Source organism: Pelodiscus sinensis, chromosome 26 (assembly GCF_049634645.1).
Source record: "Pelodiscus sinensis isolate JC-2024 chromosome 26, ASM4963464v1, whole genome shotgun sequence".
Taxonomy (NCBI): Eukaryota; Metazoa; Chordata; order Testudines; family Trionychidae; genus Pelodiscus; species Pelodiscus sinensis.
In genome coordinates, this window is record NC_134736.1 from 10120953 (window position 1) to 10128436 (window position 7484).

At 48.6% G+C, this 7484-nt stretch overlaps 1 long non-coding RNA gene across 1 annotated transcript; it reads right to left on the reverse strand.

Moving 5' to 3' along the window:
* Positions 1–1241: 1241 nt before the first annotated feature.
* LOC112545410 (uncharacterized) lies at positions 1242–7201 on the reverse strand. Its single transcript, XR_003088872.2, has 3 exons — positions 7100–7201; positions 4536–4645; positions 1242–1359 (listed from the first exon to the last, which is right to left on the reverse strand). It is a non-coding gene; the product is annotated as an uncharacterized LOC112545410 (long non-coding RNA).
* Between the last annotated feature and the right edge of the window lie 283 nt (positions 7202–7484).

The window sequence follows — 7484 nt, forward strand, 5'->3', positions numbered from 1 at the left end:
ACAGGCTGGGGTCTGCCTGGCTTAGCAGCAGATGGGCAGAAAAGGAACTGGGGATTACAGCGGATGAGAAGCTGGAAATGAGTCAACAAGGTGCCCTTGCAGCCAAGAGAGCTAATGGCATGTTGGGATGCATTAGTAGGAGCATTGCCAGCAGATCTAGGGAAGTGATTATTCCCTTTTATTCGGCTTTGGGAGGCCACATCTGGAATATTGTGTCCAGTTCTGGAATATTGTGTCCAGTTCTGGAATACTGTGTCTTCAGTTCTGGACCCTGCACTATAGAAAGGATGTGGGCGCATTGGAAAGGGTCCAGTGGAGGGCAACCAAAATGATTAGGGGGCTGGAGAATTTATAAGGAGAGGCTGAAGGATTTGGGCTTAGTCAGTCTACAGATGAAAACAGTGAGGGGAGATTTGATAGCAGCCTTCACCTACTTGAGGGGGATTCCAAAGAGGATGGAAAGAGGCTGTTCTCAGTGGTGATAGAAGGAGGAGCAAGGGTCTCAAGTTGCAGTTGGGGAGGTCAAGTTTGGATATTAGAAAATACTATTTCCCTAGGAGGGTGGGGAAGCACTGGGATGGGTTCCCTAGTGAGGCTGTGAAATCTTCCTCCTTAGAGGTTTTTAAGTCCCAGCTTGACAAAGCCCTGGCTGGGATGATTTAGTTGGCGTTGGTCCTGCTTTGGGCCTCAATGACTCCTGAGATCTCTCAGTGACTGCTGAGGTCTCTCAGTCAGACCTCAATGACTCCTGAGGTCTCTTCCAAACCTAGGATTCTATGATCATGGGAGCAGAATTCCTACAGTCTTCAGCTGCTTCCTTGGCTTTCTGCCTCAGAGCCTCCCTGTGTTAGCAGCAGGGCTGGAAGAGCCCATTGCAATGCAGAAGGTGACTCCATATCTCTATGGATATGATGGTAACACAGTCAGAGGTGTGACTGCAGCGGGTGTAGCTTGGACCAGAGTCCCTTGAGTAGCAATGGCAGTGACCCTGTATAGGACAAATTAGTGACTTGAGTTCAGACATGGGGTTGGGGCCTTGTACAACCTGTGCCACGAAGGGTGTCCTGTTATTGGTACTTGAGCTGGGTAGCTCAAAGCTAGCTCTGGGGTGTTGATGCGTGTCGCAGGCACACCTCGGATTGCGCTGGTAGACAAGCCCTCAGGATGTGCTTATGAAAAGCATCAGAGGAGATTTGGGGAGGGAAAAAGTGACAGCCGCAGCAAGCAACACCCTGTAGTCAAGAGACTCTCTTTTTTAATTAAGTGTCTTGCGAGTGAAATTGGCACAGGCTTATCTCTTCCATGCACTTTCCTCCCTCTGACATATTCCAGCATCCCTGCCTGTCAATGCCGCTGCACCTTGAAGGAGAAAAGGGACAGAGATTGCTGTGCTGTCTTGCCAAAGGGCCAAAATAACTTTCCCAGCAACAAGTTGAGCAGATCTGGAGGCCAACAACAGGGCTGGCTGTCCCCACACATTGCATTCCCTCTGAGATTCAAATGCGGAGAGCCAGTTCACGTAAACATCCTTTGCCAAATCAAAGAGCACACTCAGGGCTCACTGATGAGGCCCGAGGCAGACACAGTAGTGAGGCAGGGGTGTGCTGCAGCTTTCATTTATTTATTGATGAATGGCTGGTTTTCCAGCTGCCCCCATCATCCCTTGTCTTTAGGGCAAAAAGTCACAGTTGACTTGATTGTGCAAAAGTCCAGTTTGCAATGGCACGCTGGCGCATATGGGCGGGGGGAGGGGGGGATGGGAGATGAGTCTTCTTTCCTTTTTTCATGTTATTGTTCTTTTTTAAAGAGCAGTTTTTAAAACACAGACATCAAAGGCATCATTTATATTTCAAAATGTGGGGAAATAACTTTATAATGAAGATTCATAGCAGGGAGTGAAGTCTCTGCCTTTGGTACAGCCCCAGCTTCAAAACCCTCCTATTGTTCTAGTTGAAAGAGAAAAAAACCCCTCTGAATGAGTCAGTAAATTAGAGGGAAAAGTAAAGCTGGAATGAGCTATTAATCCTTAAAGAGGAAAGGCTTGTGATGAAAATCATGCACCATCCATAGCGTTACATGGTTGTTATTAGAGAGGGATTAAAGTTGCAGCAAGAGGCCCACTGCGAGCATGCCCCACTGTGCGAGGTGCTGTCCAGAATCAGATCCGGATTCCGCAAGTGAAGTAGAAGAAAGTCTGAAGCATGAGCAGGCCCGGCCAAACGTTTGCGGGGCCCATGGTGCCATGCTGACAGGCGGGTGGATGCCGTGGTGCAGATGGAGCCCCAGTGAGTGAGTCTGGGGAAGGAACCCCCTCCTCATCCCTCCAGCCTGCTGCGGGGACCTCCCCTCCTAGCTCCATCCACCTGCAGCCCTGGGTGAGCATTGGTAGGCCATGGGAGCCAGCCCAGTCCAGCCCCACTCACATGGGCCAGGCAGCAAGCAGCAGCAGCCAGCAGCAAGGGCCAGGAGCAGCAGGTGGAGCACGGTGCATCTCGTGGTGTGGGAGCAGACAGGAGAAACTGCAGGGAGTGCAGGGTCCCCAGGCCCAGGCTTCATTGGGCAGCACTAGAGCAACCAGGGCCAATCCCTACTGTGATGGTTGCAGCTAGCAATCCATAGCCAGGCACCCCTCGGTGGGAATCAGGCAGGTTTCCTGTGAGGCAGAATTAGCCACCTGCCTCACTGAGCACTAAACAGCTGTCAACTGCAGCGCGGGGCCCAGACGGCAGGGACCCCAAGGCAACCGCTTTGCTCACCTGGCCCGAAGGCCGGGATGCCTGAGCATAAGCTCTTGTATTAGAGCCCTGCTATAAGGCAGGGTCAGCTTACAGAATCTGGCAAGAACAGGCCTAAAACTGCAAAAATACCCACTCCTAAGACATGCAGGTCACACTGTACTCACCAACAGACATTTTGATATTAAGTGGTACCAGAACATCCTGATATTAAGGAAGGTACAAAACCATTCCTTCCTCAGGAATGACAGAAGCACACTCATAGATATGGTCAGAATAACAGTACGTAATAGAGATATTTTAATCAAACCAACATATACGAGGTGATGGGTAATAACAAGCCAGGTCAAGTGGCTATGTCAGAATGGAAGTACCTAGGGCTGTGTCCAGACTCAGGGGTTTTTTCGGGAAAAGTAGCCTTTTTCCGAAAAAAACTTCCCCTGCGTCCATACTCAAGCCGCGTTCTTTCGAAATTAAATCGAAAGAACGCAGCTTTTCTTTCGATGGCGGTAAACCTCATTTCACGAGGAAGAACGCCTTCTTTCGAAAGTTCCTCTTTCGAAAGAAGGCGTTCTTCAATGTAAATAGGGCTTCTTCGAAAGAGAGCATCCAGACTCACTGGATGCTTTCTTTCGAAAAAGCAAGCCGCTTTTTCGAAAGTTCAACGTGCAGTCTAGACGCTCTCTTTCGAAAGAGGCTTGCAGTCTAGACATAGCCTAGTTGTTTGTATCAGGGTATAAAGATGAATTTCAGGGGTGTAACTTTGTCTGGTCCAGGGAGGAATAGACAGTCCTGCAGCTCAAAGAGCTAGCCTGTTATCACGGGCATACTCATATTAATGGTCTGCAGTACCGTGCTTTGCCAACAATAAACCTAGCTGGGTGCCTTCATCCCTTAACAGATCTTGTTGTCATTGGCCAGGGTTGCTCAAGGTCTGTGGTGCTGTCTGTCTGCACAGGGCTGGCACGGCATACAGATGGAATGCACAAACACAGCTGGACATCTGTTGACATCTAACCACAGCAAGCTGCATGTCTAATCTGAAATGCATGAGGTTGGGTACTGTGGTGAATCAACGCTTTTGTGGGTAACATTTGTTGCTTCTGAATGCAAAGTGACATCATCTGGACCCAGGAAAATTCCCCAGTGAAAGTCCAGCTGAAATAAAGCAGTGAAGCAGGGACTTTTGCCAGCTGTTCCTAACTCTGTTGTAGGATGTGTGCATGTGTCTAAGCTCTATCAGGTTTCTGCTAGTGGGTGGTTTCATACAAGGGTCTTTATGTAGCTTAAAATTTATACTGGGGAAACCAAGAACAACCAAAAAAAGGATCAATACCATTAATATACAGATAGGAGGATTCCCAGCTGCACTGTGCTTGGGTGTGAGGCTGTTTGGTTTTGGTTCACTGAGTCTTTGTATTTCCTGCCCTCTGTGCATAGACCTCAGCTGCCATTTTGTCACCAGTGGTCAGGACAGACCAGTAGCGGTGATGTCCACACACTCTGCTCTTTTTGGGTGGAACTCTACTTCAGCTCTTCGTTGATTATAAAAAATACAAGGTAGCCTGAGGTTGCTACATGTGAATGGAAAGACAAGAAATAAATATTGTCCAAAATCTGTAAACTCTTTGGGGGCAGAATCGGTGTCTTCATTTGTATTTGTGCAGCACCTCGCATGGTAGGGCCTTGAATGTGACTGGGACCAATGGGTGATACCAGAATCCATAACTAATAATCTTACAATGCACAGCGCAGCACAGCTCAGATATAACTTCCCTGTAAGAGTTGATAATGAATTACCCGGTAATGCTGACATCTCTCTCTCAGGCAAGCGCAGGGAAAACATATACCTCACAAGTTACCCTGAAGACCAGCCTCGGTTGGAGCAAGATGGTGGGAGTTGATGGAGTCTGTTGAGATTATTATTATTATTATTTACAAAATGTTTTTCTGTGAAAGTTTTGGAATTTGTGGAAGCTGAAAAGCTCAGAGCCCAGAGGTCACGGGGTTGACTCAGCTGGTATATGGGGAACCCAGGTTTGAATCTTTCCTTCCAGCGGAGTGGAGACTGGCAGTTTGGTCTCTGATATCATATGCAGACACACTATGGAGTGTGGTGGAGAGGGGTATTTTGTGGGCAAAACTTCCTTGACATTTTTCACAGGGTGGGGAATCTATTTCCCATCCAGCACTATTCATGGGCTACGTCTAGACTGGCATGATTTTCCGGAAATGATTTTAACGGAAAAGTTTTCCGTTAAAAGCATTTTCGGAACAGAGCGTCTAGATTGGCACGGACACTTTTCCACAAAAGAACTTTTGCGGAAAAGCGTCCGTGCCAATCTAGACGCGCTTTTCTGCAAAAAAGCCCCTATCGCCATTTTCGCGATCGGGGCTTTTTTGCTGAAAAAAAAATCTGAGCTGTCTACACTGGCCCTTTTGCGCAAAAGGATTTTTGCCCGAACGGGAGCAGCATAGTATTTCCGCAAGAACACTGACAATCTTACATGAGATTGTCAGTGCTTTTGTGGAAATTCAAGCGGCCAGTGTAGACAGCTGGCAAGTTTTTCCGGAAAAGTGGCTGATTGTCCGGAAAAACTGGCCAGTCTAGACACAGCTAGGGAGCGTGTCATGTCTGGAGCCTCCACCCAAGGACTTCTGGAGGGTCCAGTTGCCATGAAACCTCTCTGACACGTCAGATAGTCATGACCCAAACCATCAAGTGCCTTGAAGGGCAAAGCATCCAGCTCAGCATAAGGCAAATGTCAGTCTAGACTATGTAGTATCTGTGTGCTGGTCTGCTAAGAGGGGCAGTGTAGCCTAATGCATAAAGCAACGGGTGGCATATCAGTCTAGGTTCTACCTCTTGGGGGGAGGGAGTATCTCTTTACTGTACAAATGTACAGCGCCTGGCACATTAGCACCTGATTTCAATAGGGAGCTGCTTTACTATTTATTATCAGCTACTCTCAGTGGTCCCAAACCTTTAGAAACCCCCCTCTGCTGTAGGACATACTGGTCTCCTTATAGAGGTACTCGGTGTTAGTCACTGAGACACGCCTACCAGGGAATGAAAAAATTCACTGTTTGTTTTTCCTTGCGCTAATCACCATAGTAAACGGGGTGAGGATTAATTAGTTAATGTCTGTAAAGCACTATATAACCTGCCAAGTATTATTAATATTATCCAATTCAAAAGCAAGAGCTTTACTTATGATTAATTATTATTATTACAACCACTTTGGCAACGACAGGGAAATTCAAGGGTTTATGTAGAAAGCGAGCGCTCGGCCTCCCCTCTGGAGCGCTTGGGAAAACAGGTTGGGTTGTTTGCATAGCAGGAGCATGTCCCTGTGGCGAGATAAGAGCTCCAAAGGACGTTGGGGAAAGGGCGGCCCCAGTTGGCGCGTAAAGAGCTAGACGCACTGATGCTAAAATGGGAATAGTTTTGGTCAGGGCTCTCTTGAGGGGGATGCATGGCTTGGGGTAGCCCCCACTTGCTGCGGGCCTTGCCCCTTCCCTGCTCTGCCCTCATATCCTGAGCAACGTGGCCCAGGGGAATTATGGGTGCCTGGCGTGGCAGCAGCAAGGGTCACCTCCCTCCTACCCCCCTCTTACCACATGGGCTCTGAGTTTGGCCTTCAGGGTGTGTCTAGACTACAGGGTTTTGTCGACAAAACTACACCTGTGTCTACTCAGCAGTTTTGTCGACGGCAGTAAACCTCATTCTACGAGGAATAACGTCTTTTGTCGACAGAGTTCTGTCGTCAGACGGCGCTCTTGCATCTACACTGTCTTTTGCGTCTACACTGTCATGTCGACAAAGCGGCTTACAGAACTGGATGTAGTCTAGACACTCTTTGTTGTCAGAAGCCTGTAGTCTAGACGTAGCCTCAGAGACGTAAAACACAATGATTACAAATGCCTCTGCTGTGATCTGAGTGTTGCCTGATACACTCCTGCTCTGAGATTCAACCCCACAAACTCTCACCCTGCCAGTCACTCTCCCAGATGCCTGCCCCCATATTGCTCTTATCAAGTGCTACCAAAGCGAACACGGAGAGGAAGTCTGTTGTGCGAGGCAGAGATCCCCCCAGAGATGGGCGTGAGCTGTACCATGGTAGGGGCAGCCTGATCACATCTATGTCATCTGGCTTTTCCAGAGCTATGGTTTTCTGGTAAAGTGTGTCATCGCCTCTGCTGGCTGGTGCCCATAGAGGATTAAAAACCTACTACTGCTAGCAGCTAATGGAGTTAATAACCCCGGAGGTGGGAGCCTCTAGTTTGGAAATGCAAGTCCCCTGTTCAAACCCTGTTCAAACCCTAGTGACTGCCTGAATAGCCGGGCTGAGGTCCAAGGTTACCTGTGGCGTCCATGCCTTTAGGCCACCCTATGTATGAGAACAAAGACTGGAGGTTTGTGCAGCGGTCAAACCTCCCTGCACTGGCAGCTGCCCTGCGTTCCGGCTCCGTGAGAGGAAATGATGTCACAGTGTGTCACCGCCTATTGCACCCTGCTGTTACCATGATGTCATGACACGACGTCAAGATGAAAGACACGGCCCCAGAAGCAAACACCATACAACGTGAAGGGGTTTCAAAATGAATTTTCATTCCCCCTCTGCCCCCCCCCAATGAAATCTTCAAAACAATTTTCTGGTCAGGGGAGGGGAGGGGAGGGGGGATTTCCATTTCATGGACAGTTCCAACTTTCAACCAGTTCTGGTGCAGCTTTCCCATACAGGAGCC